At 38.1% G+C, this 25,710-nt stretch overlaps 1 protein-coding gene across 9 annotated transcripts in view; it reads left to right on the top strand.

The window, feature by feature from the left end:
* The window catches only part of CSRNP3 (cysteine and serine rich nuclear protein 3), a 99,861-nt gene that overhangs the window by 36,944 nt on the left and 37,207 nt on the right, over positions 1-25,710 (top strand). Inside the window, exon 1 of one of the 9 annotated variants that reach the window (XM_086898113.1) lies at positions 4,731-4,821. The exons of 6 other annotated variants lie outside the window; for them this stretch is intronic. The gene's annotated coding sequence lies outside the window, so the exon portion shown is untranslated. Of the gene's footprint in view, positions 1-4,730; positions 4,822-19,771; positions 20,015-21,464; positions 21,660-25,710 lie in introns of those variants that run through there. 2 more of the 9 variants (XM_023931089.2, XM_023931090.2) reach the window with 2 other exon arrangements.

Genomic DNA, 25,710 nt, shown 5'->3' with positions numbered 1-25,710 from the left:
GTATCTGCATACAGGAAATACAGACTGTTTTTCTCCAATATAAGACAGCAACCACATACAGTAAATGCATGTGGTAGCTGTCTTAAACTGCAGAGAGGAATGAATCTATGGAAATTACTGACCCATGGGCAAAGATTTCAAGAACTTTGATTGAAACATTAAGGAGAAAGAAAAATATTCTGCTTGCTGGAGGCTGTATTGACTTCTTCCTTTCTTTTTCCTCTGTAGACCAGCCCCATCTCCCATATGTATTTTATTCTTGCTGAGATGTCTTGGCACTCAGGGTAGTCCCCTGGTGTGCACTGAGTGTGAAGAAGGTGTATTTAAGGTCCTGATCCCTGCAGGAATATAAAGAAATTAAGTATGAATCCTTTCCCTCCTACAAAATACTATAGTGATGTTTTCAGCACGTGCAGTTAGGAGACTGTAAACAAGCTGTCATTTCTTTGGAATTTGCCAATTCAGTGAATTAAAACCAGTTACATTAATTGTTTGATTCTAAAGCTTTCACACATTCTCTGTTCCGTGAGGGTTTGTCTATTTGGCTTCCCAGCAGTCTTGCTGTGGTGTCTTGTGTTCATCTACCTGTTCATCTGTCTGTTTTGAGCTTTCAAGAATTTAAAGCAAGTGAGGGATGTGATTCCATATAGATGGTATTCAACAATATTGATCATCATTCTTTTGTTCACTAAATATGCAGCATTTTTGGTGTTCTGATTTGTGACTACTGATGCTACTCTACCACAATGTATTTGTAGTACTAATAGCATCCAGATAACACCTCATAATAGGGACTAGCATCCAGACCTCAAAGTTTATATTTCAGAGTCTTTATAATACCTGTAGTAAAAAAACCCCAAAAAACAAAAACAAACAAAAAACCCCAACCAACCAAAAAGAAAAAACAAAACCAAACAAACATAACAAAAAACCAGAGAAAACAAACAAAAAAGAGAGAAGATAAGCAGCTCATTTATTCTGAACTTACATAATAGTGATATGACTGTTCTGAAGGGGAAAACCAGTTAGCAGTTATCAAGGACATTGGCTTGTCGTCCTGTTATTTCTCAGTTCACTATCAAAGCCAATTAAGACTCTTTTTGTAATGTGGAGTCTTTTGTATTTTAATGAATTCATCATCAACTATGTATGCCCCAGAGTAATAGTGGTGAGAAAGGGAGTTTCACCATCAAACTGATTGAAGACTCAATGACTTCATCCCAAGTGAGGCTTCAACTGTTATTATCCCTGGCTCCAGCCTTGTTACATGACTCATTTTCACTGGGTGCTTGTGTGCAAAATAATAATGTGCCAAGCCATTAACCCCCACTTGCAGTGAAGGTACTGAATGCACTGTCACAGGACTTGCTGTGAGATTATCAGAGACAGTTCAACATGATGGTAATGCTTGTTGAATTTCTGAGTTACTGATGTTTGGTGAATTGCTCTGTATAAATATTTTTTGCATTTACAACTTCTTGTGAAATTGTTTCTCTCCATTTCAGAAACTCCAGGCTTTAGATAAAGACAAAGAACAGATTTTTCACTACTGAAAAGTAGGAATTGTGTGTTCTCAACTTGTTATCTGAGTATTTTATTTAGACAACGATGTTAGGAAAGGCTTTTAAAAGTGTTTAAGCAGGAGTTTGCAACTAAACTAAAGTCAATTCCAAACTTATTCTTATTTAAATTGAGGTATGACTCACAAAGAAAGCAGCCATAGGCAGTGGTCATCTGTAGAGCATTAGTTCAGCAGTGGTTACTATGGCAACCATAGGTGACCTACATTTTACCAAAAAGTGATCATGTGTGTTTTGTTTTTGTTTTTTTTTAACGGAGCATACCCATTGACTACTTTATTTAGTAGACTACTTTATTTCATCTTTTACATACTGTTTTACTTAAATAGTACCAATTTTGAGTGATTAATGTGAAATAGACTTAAAACGTTCTGGAGCAGAGATGCCATTTCATTGTTACACGACTATTTAAAATTAGTAGAGATTTTTACCTTTGGTATCATTCCTAGTTGTATGTTCTTAGGAAGAAGGTAAAACTAATTAATTACAGCTGCATTAAAATAATGTATTATTTGTATGCCTAGAAGTGTGTGGTTTATAATGGGTTGCAGTGGAAAGACTCACTGTTGTGAATTTATCTGTTTCACTAACATTCCAAGTCAGTAGGCTATGGTCTGAATAAAGCTACCCAAACTTTGGACTTTGAATAAGCATCAAAAATGCTGTTGGCTATAGTAAATTCATCTTGTCATTGCCTTTAAGGAAGTGAGAATTTTCTCAAAAAATTAGACTGTTCTGCAGACAGACAGAAGAGCAGCTAGGAGAGATGACAAAATATGACATTTCAGATAAAAATTGAGTTGGCATTTTAAATATACATATCTCAAAATAAGATTAACACAGAAGGGGAAGTACTGGGTCAGAGCATGTTCCCAAGGAAGTCTTTAAAAGTTGTGATTTCTCTAGAATTTTGGCTTGTAGATGAGCCAGGCCTGGATTTTCATGACATTTTTTTAAAATAGGTTCTTCAAGAAGGGGCTTTTATTTTATTTTATTTTTTAAATTGAGCTGACTTTGGTAGTATTCAGGTAAGTACAGTGTTCTACTTTTATTTGTTTATTGTGCTTTGTAGCGTGAAGGAATCTTTAGTTTCACATAAATGAATGATAGAGAAATCTACAATGGAGGCTTTTGAGACAAATTTTATTTTTCATAACGTAATGGATCACCTACTAATTGCTAAAACCCTGTCATAGCCGTGAGAGTCTATCATGGCATTTAGTGGGACTGCTGAAGGCTGAGGTGGTGAATCTATTCAGATCCATATTTTGCAGTCCTTCCTCACTGTTCCCATGTGCAACATCATATGCATTCTGCAGCTGATAATGGAACCACCTCCCTATGTCTACTATATTTTCCATTTTCTCCTCTCTGCCCACGTGTCTTTTGTAGCCTGTTTATTGCTTTGAAGTTTATACAGCCCACTCAGTTTCATCCATACTGCATGGCACGCTTTGCACCACCACTTCAGTCATGTGTTATTAGATTAGGTATAGACTCATTCTTTTGCGTACCTCAAAAAATAAAATGTTTTTTGTTTATTACCTTCTTTCCTGCTTCAGAAAGCTGGAGTTGTATGCTCTGTGTCCATCTGTGTACACTGTGATAGGTGCAAACAGCACCAGCAGTATAAGCAAGAAATATTAATTACTTGTGTGAAACAGCCAGTACTAAATGCTTTTGGGATCTGATGTAATTTGCCTTTATGATGCTGAATTTAATTATCACCTATACTTCCTATATCATGATCAAAACCTTTTTTTCCTCAAATCATTTTGATCCTAAAAATTGTTACGTATCCCTTAAGCAGAATGCCACAATAGCAAGCATTCCAGCCCCGCTTCTCAAGATCATAGCTAAGACAATGTCGAAGGGCTGTATGCCCAGAGAATTAAGGCCTGTGCTGAAGCAGAATGTGAAAATCACCAGAGGTCTAACTGGAGTCTGTACCAAAGCTAAGATCAATTAAGCTCTTTTGAAGCCGGATCACAAGTGTTGGGGGCAGAATGGAAAGGGACACTGTGCTGGTTTTGGCTGGGGTAGAGTTAACTTTCTGAGCAGTGGCTGGTAGGGGGCTGTGTTTGGGTTTGTGCTGAACACAGGGTTGATAATACAGAGATGTTTTGTTATTGCTGAGCGGGGCTTGCACCGAGCCAAGGCCCTTTCTGCTCCTTGTACGGCCACACTGGAGAGGGGCTGGGGGTGCCTGGGAGACACAGCTGGGACAGGTGACCCCAGCTGAGCAAAGGGACATTCCAGAGCACATGGCATCATGCTCAGTGTATAAAGTGGGTGGGAAGAAGGAAGAAGGGAGGACATCTGGAGTGTTTGCCTTGGTCTTTCCCAGTAACCTTACCCTTGATGGGGTCTTGCTCTCCTGGAGATGGCTGAGACTGCCTATCTGTGGGAAGCAGTGAATTAATTCCTTGTTTTGCTCTGCTTGCATGCATGGCCTTTGCTTTCCCTATTAAACCCATGAGTTTTGCAGCTTATACCTTTTGGTTCTCTTTGCAATCCTGCTGGTGAGCAGTGAGTGAGTGGCTGCCCAGGGCTTGGCTGCTGGCTGGGTTGAACCATGACACAAACAGGCGTCTCTAATGGCAAAGCTGCTACTGTCACTGCCTTGTGCCACCAGCCCCTTCTCTCTATATGATGACCACAATTTCACTGTAGGGGTTAAATATTAGTTTGGTTTTAGTTCTGCTTTTCCAAAAATGTATTTTAGAAAGATATCCAACCTCACTTTAAGGACTTCAACAGATGGCAAGTCTGTCACCTGCCATGGTAAGCAGGATTAATGTTTAATTGTCCTTGCAATTACTGAATTTTGCCCTGTTCAGTGAAATACAGGAAGGTTTTCAGACTTCCTGTTGTGTCAGAGCAGAAATACCTGATGTGTACCAGAAATCGAATGTGTGTATACTGGCTGTGTGCTCAAAGGTTGTATGATCATTTTTTTTTTTAATGTATCAGTATGTTCTTCTGAATTTTTTTCACCCTAATATAGTGACTTGGCTTCATTGTAAACAAGTGAAATTTTCTGTTTGTTCTGTGAGTTTGCATATGGCATCACATTGTTTTTGATAGAAATTCTAAGAGTTTGTTGGTATCATTTTAACAGTAATGAGACATGAATTTCATTTTTTAAAGGACAGATTAAGGAAATGTCTACAGTCTGAAAACATGATTTCAGAGGTCTAAAAACCTCCTGAGAGAAACTGGTGTTCTTTGAGATCACAAGGTCAGTAGTACAGTAGCAGTTATTCATGTGCATATATCTCTACAGTTATACAAGTCCAATTTTACTTTGTACCATTTGATGGTACAAAACATGATGCTGTATTTTACATCTCTGCAGAGATTTTGATTAGCACTTTTGGAAGACCTTAAGTAAAAAAAACCAGTTTTCCAGCTGCACCTCTGTGTTAAAAATGCTCAAAATTCATGCTGAAACCAACTGAATTAGCATATATTGGCAGCTTCCAGTGAAATTAGATGTATGCAGGTAAAATGTTCCTAACTTACTGTGTGTGTTTGTACATAAATTATTATTGTATATTTGCATCCTTTGTCACTTGCTTGCAAAAGTACTGGCTGTTTAATATTTTGGAAAGGGAAACACCAAGTTATCTGAAGAGGTACTTTCAAGGCTTTTGTTTTAATTGTCACATCATGATGTGATTTATTTTTTCTAGAGACTGGAAGTAAGGGATATGATTTATTCAGTCACAAAGAACTGGCCAACACATTTCAAGTAGTAAATGTGTTCAGAGAACTGCATGTAATCAATAAAATATTTTAATAATGTCACAAGGTAACTTAAAATGCTTGATAAATAGCAAAAACACAATGATAGCATCTTCTCTTCGTTAACTAATTCATAATTTCATATAAGCTTTACTGGGATACTGGAAAATGGGTATTTATCTTTTATTTGTTTTTTATTAAAAAATGCTAATTTTTATTAGAATGTTATTTTTAAATGTTACATGTACTGATGAAGGAAAAATCAGAAAGCACAACTGTAGGTAACCCATCTTCTGAAGGGTTTGTTTGATTTAGGAGTTAACCTTGATACAAATGCAGACATTAAACCTGTCTCATTTTTGTGGGTCTAAGTGTGAAAATTTGACATATTGTTCTGATTTGAGGTGTGGAGGAAGGATAGGAGTTACCACCCCCTCCCCACTTCTCCCTCTGGTACTCAGAGTTAGGTTTCTGGTCTACGTAGGAGGTTAAAGGGTTTCTTTTTCTGGGCTTTATTTAGTAAAGAACATAGGGAACCTATCTAATACATGAGATAATAGGATAAATAAAATGATAAAAGAGCAGGCATGGTGGGTTTTTTGTGTTTGCTCACCTTGCCCTTTGTTTTGTGAAGAGCAGTTTTGCTCTATGTGCTCTTCAAATGGCAGGTTAACTGCTGTAGTGAACTCACAGGAATAAGCATAGTCCAAAACAATGTCAAGGTGGAAAAAGAGTAATTTAACCTCAAATAGGTGGATTTTTGAATTTTTCTTTCAGTTACACGGAAGACAAATTATGGAAATGTAAGATGACAAACACAATTTTGAAGAAACAGGTTTTACCCATATCACATGTAAGAGGAAGGAATTGCGAGCTGACTGCAATTCTGCTTTGATTTTGTTTGTTTGGTTTGGTTTTTGTTGGGCTTTGCTGTTTGTTTATTTTAAATATACAAACACAAGGTCCTTGTCCACCATTTATCTTTACACCACAATCTCTGGCTAACAACAAAGGGAAAAAAATATTACCACCACAACAAAACAAACAATCCCTCAAACAAAAAAACAAACTAAAACCTTTCTACAGGTCTTGAAATAGCTGCATTCACAAGGTCTGAAGAGTAATGAGGATGAAAAATTTGCATGTTCAAATCTCAACCCATTGTTTTAAAACAGGGAGAGTGGAGAGACAGCATAAATCACTAATCCAATTGTGCTAGAACAGCTGCCCAGATACAGCAACCATGAAATCTGTGCTAGCAACCTGATTAAGTTGTTTTTTAACCACTGTGTCATCTAACTTAGCTCTGTGTGCAGTGTGACAGTATCTGGATTCAGTGGCAGCTTTAAGACATTTTAGCTTGTGGGGATGAAGCCTGATGAGAGTTCCTGTACAAATGCAGTGTTTGCAACCTCTCCAGTGGTGCTGGCTTGAGGCTGGATTGTGCACTTGGTGCAGGAGAGATGTGAGACGTACATAGATTTACCAAAGGCTATAAATTTCTGAAGGGAACAATCACCACTATCACAAATGCAACAGTTTTCCCATGTCAGGATCTATAAAACTGCAGGACAGCTGAACAGAGGATATTTCAGGAACAAATGATGGCGCAGTCTTATTTTTAAAAGGGACATAATTTAATTTTATGTGGTGGTGCCTGCATTTTAATGCATAGCATAATAAAGCCTGAACCCTTTGGCTGAGGTCAGCCTATCTATTTGTGTCTTCTTTTAGTAGTAGTTGAGCATATAAAGAAAAAGTTCTCTTCCCATAAAATTCAAGAGCTTTTAATTAGAAATTGTAATATATGGGAACTTGGAAGATTTCTGACTAGATTCCCTCATAGCACTTTTTTCCCTAGAAATTAGAAATACAGAATAAAAAGTTAAAAAGACATCTGTCCCATGTTGCAATTGCTGTAAAGTTTATGTTGTAGTACTTGGGGTTTGTGTTATAAGCTGAGGCTTGTGGTTTCCTTTCTGAGGGTTTTGCTCAGGTGCCGGTATTATCTAAAAATAAATAACTATTTTCTGGGGTTGACAAAAACCACTATCTAGAGAGCAAAATTAATTTGTAGGTTTTGTACTTCTTACGATGTAAGCTATACAAATGCATGATTTGCCCATTTCAGGGCTGGGAGACAGTTTAAAAACCCCAGGTAGTTCCACTGGAGAAGGTATGTATTATGAAAAGAATAAGCACTTTGATAGTACCCTTTTGTGTGGTAAGACACAGATTCTTGTTGATAGTATGATGGTAGTGTTTGAAATGTGACACAGGGAATTCAGAGACTTGCATTCTATCCTCTAGAGTTTCCTTCCTTTGGGAATTTGAAGAATTCATTAAATAAATCTGACCAGAGAAGATTAAAGCCTTCTTTCAGCAAGGTGCTTAAGTTGGATTCATGGTTAATCAAAATAATTGTGCTGGGACCATTAATTTCTAATATTTGTTCTCACTCAAATGGGGCCTTAAAAAATCAACCTTATAAAATGGCAGCAGAATAAGTAGTTAAGGGTGCTGATGAACAATTTCCAAAAAGCATACTATTCACAATATTTTAAGAATCTATTTCTTTCTACCTCTATTTCTTCATCACTATCCCTATTATCCTTTTGATTGTTTGAAAAGCATTATAATTCAGTGGTCTGGTTTAGTACTTAAGTAAGTCCTAGACACATTCTTGTTATTTCTAATCCATCAAGAGTACCCAACAGCTCCTTTATTTTCTTTATACCAGTCTAATGAGGTCAGAAAGGTCAGAAGAAACTAGCAAGAAGGGTCAGAGTGGCTTATGCAAGGGTCCTTTTCTGTAGGCTGATATTCAGCATGCTGTGAATGGGTCTGGCTATAGTATTTGCATTCTGCAGTGAAATAATGACATGAGCAATTTGACAAGTAGGCTTCATTATCCTTTCCCACAAAATGTATTTCCACAACTAGAGCAATTAGTAGGGATTATCTTTGAGAGGAGAAATAAATGGCTTTTAACTGCTTCATGTATACTAAAATACTGCTAGATGCTTTAAATTTTTCCCATCTGGAGAATTTATTTTGTCTTTTAAATTCATGTGTCAGGATATCATTCTGTATCAGAAGAAACAGTACTTTCCCATCCACTTACTGATCTAACTTAGAAATAGAATCCTGAAGTTCTTACCAGACTTAAATTTCCAGACCTGAAGTTAAAATTTCCCTCCCCCCATCACCTATTATTGCTGAAAGTGCAAAATATTTTCTTCCTCTAATTGTTTTGACTTGTTCAGTGAAACAGGTTCTCTCTAGCTGGTGGTCTTGAAGCAAACCTTTTACTTGTAACAGCTGAGGGATGGGTAACCATAACATATGTGATTTGGGTTTTTTTAAATTTTATTTAATTTTTTCAAATGGAGATGCGAGGTATGGTGTAGTTAAACTGCTCAAAGTCCCACAGAACTCATCGTTATAAATGGATTTCAGGATGCAACTGGTCATGCAAACTTGATTTCACATATTTACTTCTAGTCCAATGCTAGCAGTTCAGTATATTCTTTTCACAATACAGAGAAAAATTTTGAAATACCACCATTAGTTAAAGTTAATAACACCTGTATGCTGAAAAAAAGAGTAGTGTAGCATTTAATAATTTCTTAGCATCCTATTTGTTACCAGTTTTTGTTCCTACTGCTGAATTGTAGGCAGACTGGCTATGGCTTGAGAGTCCTCATTGGTTACCCATTGTCTAATTAAAAATTCCTCTGCATTTTTTTTGGCATTTATTATATGGGTGTCTCAACATTTGGGTTTGTTTTCTGAAAATTTGGCTTTGGCTGATGACTGGGTGTTGGATAGAGACCACAGTGCTAGATACCACTGGCAGATTCACCTTATTTGTATGCGTGGAACAAAACACTGGCTGTGCAGACAAGCAGGAATTTTCATTTCTGGTTCATGCTGTATTTGACTCAGCTGTCATCTTGTCTAGTATTTGGGTTTTGGCATTTCCCACACCCATTGATAGCAGTCTGAGGTCACTGGTATATTTTCACCGAATTCTCTGTTTTTTTGTAGCAGAGTGAAACCTTTCAAATCCTGCACTTCGTGTTCAGTGCACTTTGCGAATTTTGCCACTGTGCTTGCTGGAGGGTTAGGATGCAAGGGAATTCCTTTTTATTGCTTTTTCTCTTTCAATAGATAGAGTTATGTTTCTAGCATAAATTTGCCATCAGTGCAACAGTATGGTATTTCTGGTATTCTCATTCAATTAATTTTTCTCTGTCATTAATTTACTTCAGGACCCATGTGCCTTATTTTCAGCACATGTATATTAGCTAAAAATATATTTCTCAGATCTCAAAATAAACATTTTGGCCTCATCTTTCACAGTTCAAGAATTTACAGTATTTCATCTTCTGAAATGTTGGCTTGCTTTTTTCCACTCTTGGTTCTTTTCTTTTTCTAATTGCTACTCAGTTTATTTTTAAAAAGTCACTTTGTTCCTTCCATATCTTACAACCTTCTATAAAGTTATATTTTTAGAGGCCTTTTCATTCCCATCTGTACTTTTTCTGGTTAATCTAAAAAAAAAAGAAAAGCTTATGTATAATGTCTGTGCTAACAACATATGTACCCTTCTCAGATTTTTACTGTAGGATTGTTTTCTAGTAAGCAGTTTGTCTCTCCTCCAAGACAGTTGACTGAAATCAGCTGGGAAGCAAAGGAAAAATCATATTTTGTGATTACTTTTTAGCAATTTTCATCTCTGAATCACAAAATCCTGGCCTTAAAAAATGCATTATTGCTGTGTTCTCTCATATATCTTAATATTGCTTTAAAAGTGATGTTAATTTGATCTGATGATGAATCTATTTGTATCCCCATTAGCATCACTTTTTACTGTCATAAATGTGCATTCTTTGTCTCTGCCTCTTGAAACAGAGGCAAGTTTTTTAGTCTTTTCCTGTCCACTTACCAGTCAGGGTTCACTAATATTGTAACTTTTAAAATTTTTAAATTCCATGCTGTTTCAAATGTTTTGGAGCAGTTCCTGCAAATATATTTATTTTTTTTAACTATCTTTTAAAAATTGCCTTTGTCATTATGTGTATAAAATTGTCAGTTGTCATGGAAAAATAACTGTTACAAGATGACAAGTGGTAGCTCTGTTTTCTCTGCAATGCTAGGTCTTTGAATCCATCGTTGCTTCCTGCTTGACATTTAAGATACTTAGCTTCTAAGATTGTATATATATATCAGGTTATATATAGCTTTTAAGGCTGTCATTATTGTGGTACACTAATTTAAGGCATCAGGCAAGGTTTGTGGGGAAATTAGCATTTTTTAATTAGATTAGCTTCTACAGCTAGAAAAGTAGGCAGGCTTTTGTGCCTCTGACCCCTTTCTCATGTCCTCAAAGGGTTTGGTTTTCCTGCTCATCTCAGTTTGTCTACTTCAAGATACTGCTGTTCTCTACAAACTGCCTATGTCATTGCTTGACACAATGAATGTCACGACAAGGCTGGAAGTTGCTGATCTGGGTTGGTTCCTGTATTATTATGATCATAAAGCAATTTTTTAGTTGTTTGCAATTTTGCAACTACAGGAAAGAGTAAGATCAGCACAGAGCATGTACCAATTTGCTGTTTTAAGTATATAGCGAGCTAAATGTGACAGCTTTTCAGGAATTCTCACAGTGCTGGAGATAATAAGAAAAACTGCAGGATACACACTGCACAGTTATGAACTCATTGCCATTGTAAATGACACAAAATATGTTTTCTGAATGTAAATGGGCCACTCCTGTCTCTCAATCCAAGACATCCAGGGCAGTGAAAATGTCTTTTGCTCTGAAAAAGTAGAGCATTTGGCACTGGCAAATCTTTGTATTTCTTGAAATCTGAAATGTCTGAAGTCTGCATTTGAAATCCTGTATCCTAGAGTCTATGTAAGTAGACATAGGGCAAGAAAGCAGTTTCAGACCAGCAGCTAGAACAGTGCTAGTGTCACTGAAATCTGCCCACTCCAGAAGATGGAAAGAGACAGTCAAGGATCTTGAGTTCCTGCTCTTCAGTCACAAACCTGGTGAGTTTTCCTATGAGCTTGGAGCTGTTAATGTGGTAAAAGTCTGTCAACAGCAAATGACAGCTGGTGCTGTCAGCTTGCACCTTTGCTGTGACCTGGAAGGTCAAAACAGACACACTGACTACAGTATTTCTAAATATCTGACAAGCCTAGTATTGTCTCAACTTAATATAGCAGAAATAAACATGGTCCTCATGTTCCTAAAAGGGAAAATATTGTGATGGAAGCAATATTATCCTCAGTGCCTAAAGATGTTAGGCCAAAAGAATTAATCTCTTTGAGAAGTCACAATCATTGCAGGGATGCCAAAAACCACACTGAGTTGGTAATTGCTTCTTTTCTGCAACACAGGAAACTGTCAGATGATGCAACTTTGTATCAGGTGATATCAGAGTTCCCTGTGGTTTTGTCTGTGCCCTAAACTGGTGATCCTAATGCAAAGTGTTTAAATGCAATCCTAGTTGAAAGTCTAATTTATTTTTTTAAGGTGTTCACTGGAAAATATATTGAATAATGGTTTTAAAAGGGGGAAAAAAATTCTCCTCTGCAAGTGCACCAACACAAGAGGCTGCAGTCTTTAGGGACTGTAGTCTGACATCCTCAACCCTTGGCCATTGTACTGCTGTCAGGGTGATAAGTGTGTCTACTTAATATTGTGAACCAGAAATCTATCCAAAACATTAAGTTCTGCAGCTGGTAGGTTTCAAGCAGTTTAATTAAAAAAAAAAAATCATAATGGTTTCTGAAATGCTGAAATCTTGAAAGATGTTTGCACTATAAAAATGCTCTAATTAAAGTCTTTATTTAGTTCTGATTCATTTTAGGTAGAAGTCTTAGATAAAACAGTCACTCAAAAGTACTTCTACAAAAGAACTTCCAGACTTGATGATGTTGCAGAAATGTTGATCCTTGCACAGTCTCAGTGCATGTAGCTACTACACTTAATCCTTTATGCTCTTCGAAACTTAGACCAAAACCACAGTGTTTTGAACTTTGAACACCAGCTGAAAACAGTGTAATCAAATTATAAATCAGTCCATTTTGATCTCTGAAGTTATACCAGAGACAGTCCTGGAATTGTTCACCAATTTTCTAATATGAATGTAGTTACTTAAATACTGCTATCCATCTTCTTCCTATATGAAAGAAATGACAGTCAGTATTCCTTAGGAAGCATATTTCTGAATTGGACTGGCTTACTTTTGTAGAATAGAATCATAGACTTGGGTTGGAAGGGACCCTAAAGATCATCTAATACAAAGCCCTCTGCCATGGACAGGGATGTTACCCACTTGAACAGATGGCTCAAAGCCCTATCCAACCTGACCTTGAACACTTCCAAGGAGACATCCACAACTTCTCTGGGCAGCCTGTTCCAGTGCCTCACTACCCTGTCACTGAATAATTTCTTCCTAATGTCTAATCTAAATTTCCCCTGTTCTAGTTTAAAACAGTTCCCCCTTGCCCTATCACTATTGGTCCATGTAAAAAATGACCCTCCCTTTTTTTCATAAGCCCCTCTTAAGTACTGGATGGCCACAATGAGATCTTCCTGAAGTCAACTCTTCTCCAGGCTGAACAGCCCCAACTCTCTCAGCCTGTCCTCACAGAAGATGTCCTCCAGCCTTCTGTTCATCTTTGTGTCTCTCCTTAGGATCTGCTTTTTGATACAGACACAGGTTTGTGTCTTTGTTGTGCTGAGGACCCCAGAGCTGGCCTCAGTTCCACAGATGGACTCTTCTGGCAGCAGGGGGGCAGAATCAGCTCCTTTCACCTGCTGGCCACTTCTCTTTGGTGCACTTGGGTTTCTGGGCTTTGAGTGCACACTGCTGGCTCATGTGCTTTCAGAAACCTTAGAATGTTACAGTGACATAGTAAAAAGTGTGCTGTGAAAGTACAGCAGTTCAGCTTCTGGCTTGATAGAAAATGTATATATGCTAGGAAAATTATTTTGGATGCTCAAATATATGAAAAGATTTTTCATTTAATTTCTTTAACAATGATGTTAGGGCAACTGAAATCATTATTGTGGTTTTAGGATAGGAAAAGGGAAGTTACCTGCAAAAGACTGATACATTATTAATGTAGGCTGCTGCCATGGAACATCTGGGGGGAGTGTGGAATCTGGGGGGGAATTGTGTTGTGTTGTGCCAGTAGAGAAAACTCAGCATAAGCAATAAAATTCCCATTGCTGTGCTGATGTTATCACTGATGCTGGTAGACAAACAAAGAAGTAAATAAAAATTATTTTCAAGCTCTCCTGGATACACAAGAAATCAATGCTGGCCAAATGGAAATGGACAGAATTATTAAAGAAGAATCAGTTTCTATTCTTTAAATGTTATTTGAAACAGTGAAAGCCTTACAACCTAGAATTCAGTGCTTTTTCAAGCTTTAAATGATTGTATGTGGGATGTACACAGGTGGGAATAAGTGTTGTAGCAAATTCACTTCCTGTGGAATGAGATCCTGAGCTGATGTTCAGCAATTCCAGGCAGGCACCTTTTATTTTAGAGTTTAGATAACTTCTTGTCTATTAGAGTGAAAGTCCACTATTTAACATAATGTATTTTATTCTAAGTAATATGTTGACAATGTAGTGTGCTTTAAGTTGGAGTGCTTCATAAACTGCTGTAAAATGTAAACACCTGTTGCTGCTTAGATGCATTTGTGTGTTTGGTATATTTTCACATCTGTCTCCTCAGAATACTTGTTTTTGTGGTAGATGGGAACAAATTTGAAGGTTTTAACAATAAAAAAATACATCTTTCTGTGGAAGATGAAAACTAAAGAGCTTGTCTGCTTCACTGTGGAAGCTGAGAAAACAAGGAACAAGGTAATGTTGTTGGTTTAGGTGCTTTAGGAAGGTGTGTTGATGACAAGTCCAGTAAGGAAAGGCAGTCTGCTTCTGTCTGGATTTTTTTCCTGTTCCAACTGCATTGACTCAGTAAACTTCTTTTCGGTTTACTACGGTACATCAGAGGGAACTAGAAGAACCAAATAGTTGGAGAGAGAAAATACCAGCTATCATGCTTGCTTCAAATATCTTCTAATTTTATTTAATTTGAATTTTTTTCTTGTTGTCGTGGTTTTAAAACCACGACACTTGTCAACAGCCAAGTAAAATTTTTAAGTTGGAAAATGATACTATGAGAAATGGTGTTATTAGTGACCAAGTAAGGAAAAGGGATGGAGTAAGAAGTATTTCAGTCAATTATAAGCCAAAAGGCACCTTTGTTTCTTCTGTTTATGTCTTACAAATTCCAACCACAGCAAGCATAGCTCTGTGTAGTTCTGAATTATTCGTCAGCATGTGTCATGTTGGAATGTCTGAGGTGTCCTGGAAACTGGATGGAGAAAAGCATATGAAGCCACACCAGACAGCACAGACAATTTCTCTCCAAGTATCTGCCTTCTAAGTCCTCTTTTCCTTTTCTTTTCTTTTCTTTTCTTTTCTTTTCTTTTCTTTTCTTTTCTTTTCTTTTCTTTTCTTTTCTTTTCTTTTCTTTTCTTTTCTTTTCTTTTCTTTTCTTTTCTTTTCTTTTCTTTTCTTTTCTTTTCTTTTCTTTTCTTTTCTTTTCTTCTTTTCTTTTTTCTTTTTGAGAGAATAACCACTTTGCTCTTTCAAATAGAACTTACCTTGTTTCATTTGAAAGAATCCGTGCACCTCTGCTATTGTAAACGATGGCTGTATCAAGCATTGCATTACTAATTATTTGCTTTGATTATTTATATCATCTAAAGCAATAGCAATTGAGATTCTTTTACTACTTGGCTATATACCTCTCAGTACACTAGTTTGCCTGCAAAAGTTAGTATTTCTTTTATTTGGTACTTAACTATCAGTTTTGAGAAAGGTTGTGAAAGGAAAAAGAAATTCTGCAGAGGAATATTTTTGTTTGTGTACAGTAGCTCTTCTGAAGCACAGTATTTTTCAGTGCTGTTTTCTGAAAGGAAGTGTGCTCTCCTCTGGGATATCAGCCTGGAAGAGGATCATTTTATCTTGGAAAAATGTAGTTTATGTAAGATGTAGCAAGAATATATGATTAAAAATTAGGTTGTTTTCAAGACTTGTGCTAAAAATCATTGAGAAGGGATATGATGTGCTATATCCCACAGTATGTGTAAAGAGAATTCATTCTCACTCTTTGCCACTTTTTTACCCCATGATTTAAAAAGTTGCCTCTGGTCAAGCAGATATTAAGAGTCAGAAAAAAAGCAAACTATAGATGGTGTCCTTCAAATGGGCATGGCAGGGTAAGGGTGCTGGAAGTAGGAGTGAAGGACAGCACTGGAAGCCTTACACTGACATACCAGGAGTCACTGTATGAAGTTTGGTGAGGGGATTGCTGGAGTGCCGGAAATCAGAACAGCTGCTCACAGGCCTGCCCCTCACTTACAAGCTGCCTTCTCCATCCCTCTGTTGATTTGAGGATATCACCTTTCAAAAAGATTCTGTGTATTTTCATTCAGTTCACTGACTAGACTTGTATTTCAAAACATGGTTGTATTTCTTTGTTGAGAATGCCATTTATGAATGAGTAATATTTCCATATTTGTGCAGTTCAGGAACCCAAAGAATGTCATTCCTCCTGTCATGGCAGGCTAATGAAATCTATCAAGGCCCAGTATTTGGAATTGAATAGCTAACCTGACACTCCTTGGTGATTGTTTAGCTAGAAACAATCAAAATTGATTTTGATTGAAAGCTAGACATTTGGGGCCAGGGTGAGGAAATTTATGTGATTAAATTATATTTAGTCTAGAAAGAAATATGTAGAATTTATACTTAAGATTATCCTACCTCAGTGTTACAGATCGTAACTTTAGATTAATTAATATTACACTGTTTTCTCTTAGATGAGCTATTTTAACTCTGTAGAACTTCTGTAATAGCACAGTTCCATGGGAAATTTGCAGCTATGCCTCATCCTGAATTCAATTTAGAGGAGTTTGCATGGGCAAGGTTTATAGATCTTACTGAAGAAGCAACCACAAATCATCCATTTCCAAGCCTGAAAGCCGGTGCTGAGGCATTTAGATCTGCTGCTGCTGCTGTAGCTCATAAATTGCAAACCATGGCATACGAAGCATGCTGTTTGTAGGAGCTGGAGTAGAGCATGCATGGTCCACTGAATACATTTTATAAATCCTGGACTTCAATTCTTTTTTGTCACTAGAAGACCGTAAAAGTTTCAGCAAAACTCTCTGTTTACTTAACTGGTATGCGAGTTACTACGTTTCTGGTGTACTTGAAGAAACCAGACCTCTTGCATTTTACTGCAAGGTACAGGATTCCAGCCTTTAGAATAACAAGGCATTGAATGCAAGTTGTCCCTTTTTTGTTTCGTGAAATTGAACGGTGCTCTTCCCATAATCGATTCTTACCTGATTCATCCAACTGTGATACAGGATACTGAACAGCAGACAAAGTTTGATACCAAATGAAATAATGTAGTTGTATTAGGTGGCAATGGTTTGAAGTTCAAATCATGGACTTAGTGTGCTTTGTGATGTATGGCTGGTTTTGAGTTTTTGTGGGTCTTTGGGTTTTTGTTTGGGGTTTTTGTTTTGTTTTTAAATTCTGTCCAAGATATATATTTCCATGCACATATAACCTTTATTATAAAGTACTCAAGTCTTAATGCATATAGAGTAGAATAAACCAGGATTGCTTATTAATTACTCAGAGTCCAAATTTCCTTAGCCATTTACTTTTGCTCTAGCAAATGGGAAAGCACATTAATTGTTTTTCTTGTGAAGTAGATGTGGGATCTGACGGTTTACCCTTATTTGCAGATGGTGGTCAGCAGGTTCTTGATTCTGTTTCCATTTGGATTCACAAAGAACCTTTTATTTTAGAAAAGAGAGCCTTTGCTTACCTTGACTCCCATGGGAGACCCTGGGTGGAAGAAACTGCTAAGCATTCGTATTCTCCCACTTGTTTCAAGGAGAGGCGAATTTGTATTCTCTTGAGGAAATCTTGGCTCTTACAGGAGGGGTATCAGGAAGTATTGTCTCATTTGAACTTCCTCCTTCTGTGGAGTGACACAGGAGGCCTAGGTTTTGGCTCCTGTGAATCTCTTGGGTGATCTATAATCCCTTTTGTGGTGGCAAAAATGCCCTTTCTCAATAGTATGTTTGGGCAGAAATTCAGCAATGTGGCTCTGACAAAGACTTCCTTCTATTTAATAATCCTGTGAGAAGAGAGAATGGGATGGAATAAAATTTAGCTACCTAAAAATGTCAAGTTATATTTAGGAAATTCAAAATTCCACTACGGAAGATTGAGGCTTCCCTCCCTCCCCCCACCAACCTTGAAGAAGTGATTAACTGAGGGTGCCTCTCAGCATGGAGACTGCTTGCTGCTATTGTCTCCTGCAGAAACAATTCTTTGCTGCTAACTGGTTTAACTGTATCATGTCCTTGAACATGTTTTCTTCTAACCACCTTTCAGTATTTGAGGACTGTTCCATAGTGTATTTAACAACACACAGAAAAATGTGACAATAGTACTCTTTTCCGGACCAATTTTTGTTCTTTCCATCTGTCAAACGTTTGGGTTTTCTTTTTTCCCCTAGTGCTACTGCAGCAAAAATGCCTGCCTTTTGTTTATGTCTTCCTCCATGAGCATTGTGACATCATCAGTGGTATTGCCAGGGGAAAAAAATATGCATAGCTGTAACTAAACCAGCTGTCCGTTAGCAATCCTTGTCGTCTGCTTTCATTTCTTGTCATTAATGTACACACAGTAGTGTTTCCTGCCTAAGAGACATGGAAGGTTCTTAGCCACAAAAACATCTGCTCAGTCCGTGTCTTTGGGTAGATGAAAATGGTGGCACTTCAAAATACACTCACTCTTGATAATGGCATTTTTTAACAACTGAAGTGAATGTGAGAGCGTAGAAGATACTCATTACTGGATTTAGTTGTGGGTAATTCTGAATCCTTTATTAACCATCTTGTGTAATTCAGTGTAATCACAGCCACTGCATATCAACTGTTACAAAACCTTAATAATACAAACCGAGCAAGATGCCAAGAACAATAAAGAAACGAGTTTTGTCATTGATTTGCATGATGACACGGTAAGGCGAATGAATCTGTTAGTCATGCTTGTCCCTTCTTCCATGCAAATCAGCAGCAAAACTTCCACTGACTTTGATAGGACCAGAATAATGCCAACCATGAGCTACAAGCTGTCATTTATTCTAATGAGAGAGATCTTAAATGGAATAAGGAGGTATTTGATTTGTGGAATGTTAATGAGAAAACAGTTTCTTTTGCTATCTCATGTTATCAAAATGCTCTGAATTATTCCAGAGATAATTGACTGTTTTGTAGAATAGCTGCATCTTTGCAATGTTAATATTATGGATAATTGTGTGTTCGGTACGAGTTTTCAGAGTGGAGGAGAGATGTTCATTTATTATCAGTAGCTGTTTGTAGAAAGCTAGCTTTAAATTAGAATATTCAGGGAATTCACTCTGCAGTAGGAATCAAGCTATCTCCAAATACTCTAGCATGGAACCCTGATACTGATAATGGATCAGTGAAAAAAATAATTAATGTTTACCTTTTACTGTAAGGGCTTTTGTAATTTGAATTTAGATATTCACTTATTCTAATATGAAATAATCAGGTAGATATTAAATTAAGTATTATAATATTTTATTTAAATTTATATTATTTTGTTTAAAATAAGAAAACCCAAGCCAACCAACCAAATGCACACACACACACGAAAACAAACCCCAGAGCATCACAATTACTACCAAGAAGAGATTAGACTTCATTGTATTACATAATTTGTCATTTGGATTTGAGAGTAATCCCTGCTCAAATGGCCAATTCCTACTCACCTGAGTAGCCTCACTGAAGCCAGCAAAACTCATTTTATGACCAAAGATTACAGGATAATGCCCTTGACTGATGAGACAAATTTAAATTAAGGGGCTATTTTTTAGGTACACTTTTTCATTTGGAAGCTCGTCCTCCACATAAAAGATAAACATTGGCAGATTAAGTGTTGGCAAAATATTACCTCTTTAGAATATTAATTTCAGTGTGTACTGTGTGCAGAGCGATGCAGACAATGCATGGCTCGTGCCACTCCCCACAAGAAAAAATTACTTTCAACAAATCTCTTCAATTTTTTCTTGTACCAATGCTACAGTGGCAATGATAATAATAATTAAAAAAAAAAAAAAAAGTTGAGGGGATTTCCATAACAACTGCTGTCTTAATGAACTAAAGAAGCCTTAGAATTTGTTATTCCTTCCTCATAGTAGACCTCAGCTGATAAAAATATCCGTAGCTGGTGAAATCTGTGGCATGCCTGGCTTTCTCAGACAAAACTCCCATGTGATCACACAGGCAGCCTCAGTGAGCCTGAAGCTGCTCAGCAAGCAGTAGGTAATGAGTCTTTGTGCAGAGTGAAGCTCTTGTGGCTGAACAATAAAGCATATGGTACCAGCAATAAAACACAGTGCTGGGAAATTTAAGAAGATTCTGCTGGAAGTGGGAAGACAGTGAATATGTCAAACGTTATAAAATGACGATCAATCTGGTTTGGGTCCTAATTAATAAAAACAGTGCATGGATTGGAAAAACAACAATTTGAACAGGTCAGTTGTTTTATAGATTCTTCACACACTTCAGTGTTTTAAATATAAATGGGGTTTTTGCTATTTCTTTATTGTTAATAAAGCTGGGGTTTTTTTCATTTTGTAAGGTGGGATTGGAAGGATGCACATCAGTGTGATACCAAACTAAATAAATTGTGTAAGTTCTGTGATCAAATTAATTGTAAAAATGTTTTTACCATTATTCCCATGCAATTCAAACTTCAATTGTGCATGAAAAATGGGATAGCAAGTAAAATTAAATTTATTCTAGATGGATCATTTACCAATATCATGAAATATTTAGTAACAACAATCTATTACTCTGCTATGTATTTGAGACTAATTCTTTCTCAGTAGGAGATCTGTAGTGTCGTGTTTGGTTAAAAATAATGTAACATTGGAGCATATCTTAACAGTGCACTTACATGGGGTTTTTTCCTCCACATTCTTCTTGGAAATTTTTGGAAGTGGTGTTTTGTGTTATTTTTAATGCAATTGTATACACATGGGAGTGATACATTATAACCCTCTGCATGCATTTCATTCTACTGTTAATGCAAAATATGTTACTGTTTTTCGAGGAAGTAATTATTTCTTATGGTTGTTCTTAGTTAATTATACATTATTATTTTATTTTTTGAAAACTGCTCCCAAAGATTCCTGTGGCCTGTGTTTGCCTTACAGAGGATAGAAGCGCAAATTCTCGGTGGTTTCACATCACGTAGAAATTAACCATGTAAAAGTTTTAATCCTTAAATCTCTTTACAGTATTGGGTTTGGTGTCTTTCTTTCTTTTCTGAGTGCTGAAGATCGTAAATTAGATATGCTGATTTTTTGGGGAGTATTACAGCATTTCAGGAAGGAGATGGAACCCTTGAAAAGCGATTGGGGAAATAAACAAACAAAACTCGAAATGCAGAGGACAGTATCTCTTTTCATGCGTACTTATGATTTCAGGGGAGGAATGTGCTTTATAAATAGCACGTTTATTCTGTGGCTGTGGCCGTGCGGGAGGCGCGGGGCCCGGCGCTGCGGGCGCTGCGCCGCCGGGGCTGGAGCGATGATGCTCCAGCCGTCCGCCCGTCCAGGTTCGCTTTGTGCGGGGCTGCGCGCACACGGAGCCCGCGCTCCCTGCCGTCTGTAATTAAAGAGGGGGAGAAGGGCCGCAGACGCCGGGTTCCGGCTGCAGAGCCGGGCCGGGGGGAGCGGGTCTCCCAGGAAACCGCTGTGGCGGACGGGCGGCGCTCGCCCGTTTCGGGGCGGGGGGCGCGGGCGCTGCCGCCCGGCTCCGGCGGGCCCGGGGCGAGGGGCGGGGGCCCTGCCCAGCATGCCCCGCGGCGGGGCGGGGCCGGGCCATGCAAATGCGGGGCGGGGCGGCGGCGCGGAGGGCGCGGGCAGGTACGGCGGGCCGGGCCGGGCCGGGCCCCGGCGCTGCCCCCGCGGCCGCTGCGGCCCCTCCGCGGGAGCGCGGCCCGGACACGGGGCCCGGGCGGGGCCGCTGCGGCTCGGGCCGCGCAGCCCGCGCGCTTTCGCCGTCGGAAATGTGCTTGGGCTTTAAGGGCATCATTTTCCAGTTGCAAATATTGCTGATACCTAAGCGAAGGTGCTTTGCAGTCTCTGCTTTTAAGCGGTTCTCCTGTAAAAGGTAATTTTATGTTACAATCCTGATAGAGCTCGGCATCTTAGAACGCAGGCCTGTTCGTGTTTTAGACAATAGATCAGAAAGGATATGTAAAAGTACTTCTTCACCATACTTGCAGCTATTGATTTATTTAACAGGAAACCCTGGTAATATCGCAGTAACACCTGCAATATGTACCATAAGATTGGATGAGATAACACTGAACGTGTCACTCTATGCTAATTTAAATGGAGAAAATATGGCAGTATACAGTCGTGCAATTATCATATAATTACTATATTCGTCTGAAATGAGTACAGTGGATTTTAAATTTAAATTTATGAGGCAGTTAGGTACGGATAGTAAGTGCATACAGAGATAAAATTAACAGTGTGCAGTAAAATAACAATAGGAGAGTCCCTACACAACAGCATTCCCACAGTTACAAAGGAATCACAACTTTGAAATACACCTGTCTTGTCTATTTATATAGGGAGGAAACAAAAAACCCAAACGTTTTTCCTGTGGATCCGGCTCTTCGTGTTTTAAAACACTTCCAGTATCAAGTTTCTTAGGAAAGCTTAGAGAAAAAAAACCTGAAGAAAAAAGGTGTTTTGTGTTGCTACCAAGTTATGGTAATTTTAAGATATACTTTTCTTAACTCCATCTAAACGCTATTGAAAGTGTGGTTTATGTAAACATTTTATACTGCAACTTGAATGGTGGAGTCTCTTTAAGAATCATAAATGGAAATCTTTAATGGAAATCATACAAATCTTTATGTATGCATTTTGGAGACAGAGACATGATTTTGATCTCTCATGTTACTGAAATTTTGTGTTAATTATACTGTCTTAATTTACTTCTGGATCTGAGGAGCCCACATCTGCTGTGCAATGTTTTGGTTTAAGGATGCAGTGTTTACTGTATATTGTAGTTTTTTTGGTCTCCTTTGTTTATCAGAAATTTGCATTTATTGTAAAACATCTTGCTTTGAACAGATGCAGTAGTTGACTAAATGAAGTTTAAGTTCATTATAAACTGAAGACATGTAAGTCATGGTTCAGAGTACACAGTGGCAAATGTTTGGAAACCAATTTCAAAACTTAAATATTTTCTCTGAGATAGCAACAGATGATTGTCTCATCTAAAACTTTTACTTGCTCTTAAAATGTATTTCTAATAACTGAACCTTGAAGTTTAGAGTTGATTTCCCTTTGAACAAGCAGGTGGAAAGACTGGCTGAAGCAAGGCAGCTATAATATATTGCAGCATTGGTAAAGATGTCTTAAAGATAATTTTACATGCAGTCTGTCAGTATCTCTTTTTGCCCTTGCTCTGAGCCAGATATGATGATGAGAAAAAGTGGATTATGGATGTGCCCTTTCCTCAATAAAATATCCCCAAACACCATTGCATCTTTAAAATGCTGATGCTATTTGAAGTCCTACCAGTGAGTTTTGATCACTGTTGCTTCATTGTTCTTTTGCAGGCTTTTTTGACCCTGGAAAAGGGGTTGAGTGTAGATAAAAGACAGATACGACCCATTTGTCTACGTACAGAAGCCGAAAATATTTACTAGGTTAAAACAGCTTTGAGATAAATAGCATGTCTTTAATTTCTCCATCTCCCCACAGAAATGGATACAATATTCTAATGAAACTTGTGATAAATGGGAGATGTGAGTAATTGATACCAGAAAGAAAAACCAAACTGGAAAATTCTGGCCTTTTTCTTCCTTCACATTTGCATATAATTCTCTCCTACAGCTCTAGTCTTATTCTCCACCCTACAAAAGAGGTTTGCATTTTTTGCACCTCTGCTTCAGTTTTCCATCACTTCATACAATTTTTCCACAAAAAAATAGGGAAAATGGGAAAAGGAGTAAAAGCTTGTATTGCCATAACAATTTGATGGAAAATTCACTAAATGTATGCAACTGGACAACTTTCATACTGTGAAATTAACAATAAAAGGAAGAGGAGCTGCTTGAGTTTTTTAAGGTTTTTCAATGCTTAAATGCAAAATTATAAGCAAGAATACTTCCTAAAAACAAGCATCCAAATGCATTGGACCATTTGCATTCAGGCTTTGGGATAAAAAGATAACATGGCTTTTGTTTAGTACTTCATAAATAATTTCATGGAATATATAACTTGAAGTCCTGATTGATTTTGGAGCTGGTTTGTATCCTCCTCTTTCATAAGCAGTAGGGATTTGCATATTTATTCCATTGTCTAATGTGAAGTAGGAAATGTGGGCTGCGTAGTATAGAACCTGACCCTCATCAGTCGTTCTGAGGGATACGGGCAGGAACTACAACATCATTTACCGATTGTAGCTTCACCATCTCACGTAGTTGTTGGATTTTGATGAGGAAATGCAAGCAATGATACCATTATGTCGTTGAGGGCTGCAGAGTAAATAAGCCTCTGTGGTATTTGTAGCTCCCATTAGCATGCTGCCCCTTCATTACATTTGTTTATTCAGTTCTGGCAAATAATTTCTGTGCATGCCGATAACTAAGTGATCCTTCCCGTCTGTGCTGCTAGGGGGGATGAAGGCTGCGTGCTGAGCCCGAGCTGCGGCCGCCTTCAGGTGCCGGGGCTGCCGCACTGGCTCTGCAGCCACTGTGGCACAGCCAGCACGGCTCTGGAGGGGCAGGGTGACAGATCCCCCAGGCCCTGCTAGGGATCCCAGCTCGGGGAGAAGGCTTCCATTTCAAACACGCCTCCCGGGCTGCCTGTGAGTGGGGTCAGGGCTGTGTGGTGTCTGTGGCGTGTCCCACCTGAGGAGCACCTGCCTGATCCTTCTGGGATGATGAAACAGGCCAACATGGTGCTGGCTTCAGCAAGAGCTTGGATTTTTTGAATAGGGATGTGAATTTGATGATGAACTGCTCAGTGATTTAAAATCTCTTCTCTGTCACTATTGAACAAAGTCTGTTTTAAATGTATAGTGAATATGTTAAAAAGGAAGCTGGATTACAAATGTTTTTAGTTGCACTTCCTAAGCGATAGCCATCTCTAGTAAATGCCATTTGTGCCATTACTAGATAGGGTGAACAAAAAAAATGTTGTAAGCCACAAAATGTATTTGTTAATTGTTTATAGTGTGGATAACAAATGGTAGCATTGCTTACTTCCAACGTGAACTGTGACAGCTGATCAGGCTTTTCCAAGCAAACGTTTTTGTCTTTTAAATATTTCATTTTTGGGGAGGAGGGAAACCCCACGACACAGGGGGGAATTGACTTGCAGGGTTGCCATTGTTTTGCTCTCTTGTTGTACGAGAGTCTTTGTTGAAGCATTCAGTTTCAGAGTAGCTAGAGGTTTAACTTAGTAGCTTTCAATTAAGTTGCTCAGTTGTTTACTATTATGCCCTTCTCACTCACTCTTACTTCTGAACAAACATCTTTCAGCAATAAAATGGAAAACTGGAAATTGCACAGTATTAACCTTTTTAGCTCCTTTGGAAAAGGAGATTTAATAAAGCAAAATATATCAAAGAATATAAAAACCCACCTCAGGTTGGAAGAGTAAGCCACGTACCTTCATAGCACTGCTTTTCAGGAGAGTGTAGGGCAGCTAATTAATTTTGTCCCAGCAGACATCCCTGGCTGAAGTGGTGCTGAATGGTCATAAGGTGCTTACAAGTCAGGCAATGAGATGGCAGTGGGCTCACTGCTCAGCTTCTATTCATCACTGTCTCAGTGACAAGGGTGCCCTGGGAATTGGATGGGTATGTACTTACTATTAGACCTGCAGCTCTTCTGTCAGCTTTCTAGTGAAGTTTTCAGCTTTGAATTATAAACTGAACTGAAAAGAATTCTTAGACATGTTTTTCTAGTATACAAGTCACTACAGGCATAAACTCTTGATTTATTTTAGTATGAAAAAATGTGAAGAGAGTCAATATTCAATTTTAACGCAACTGGGAATGTAATTTTAGGTCAGTCTTACTGTGATCTGTCATGCTGTTTTAGCATAATAGGTGCTTCCTTTGGGTGCCTTTGTGTTGATTATACACAGGTACACATGTACAGGTGAGTAAGGACCTATGGGTAATTTTTGCT

Source organism: Cyanistes caeruleus, chromosome 7 (genome assembly GCF_971803275.1).
Source record: "Cyanistes caeruleus chromosome 7, bCyaCae1.hap1.1, whole genome shotgun sequence".
NCBI lineage: Eukaryota > Metazoa > Chordata > Aves > Passeriformes > Paridae > Cyanistes > Cyanistes caeruleus.
The sequence above is the reverse complement of the archived record's forward strand: the minus strand, read 5'-3'. Positions and strand labels throughout refer to the sequence as shown.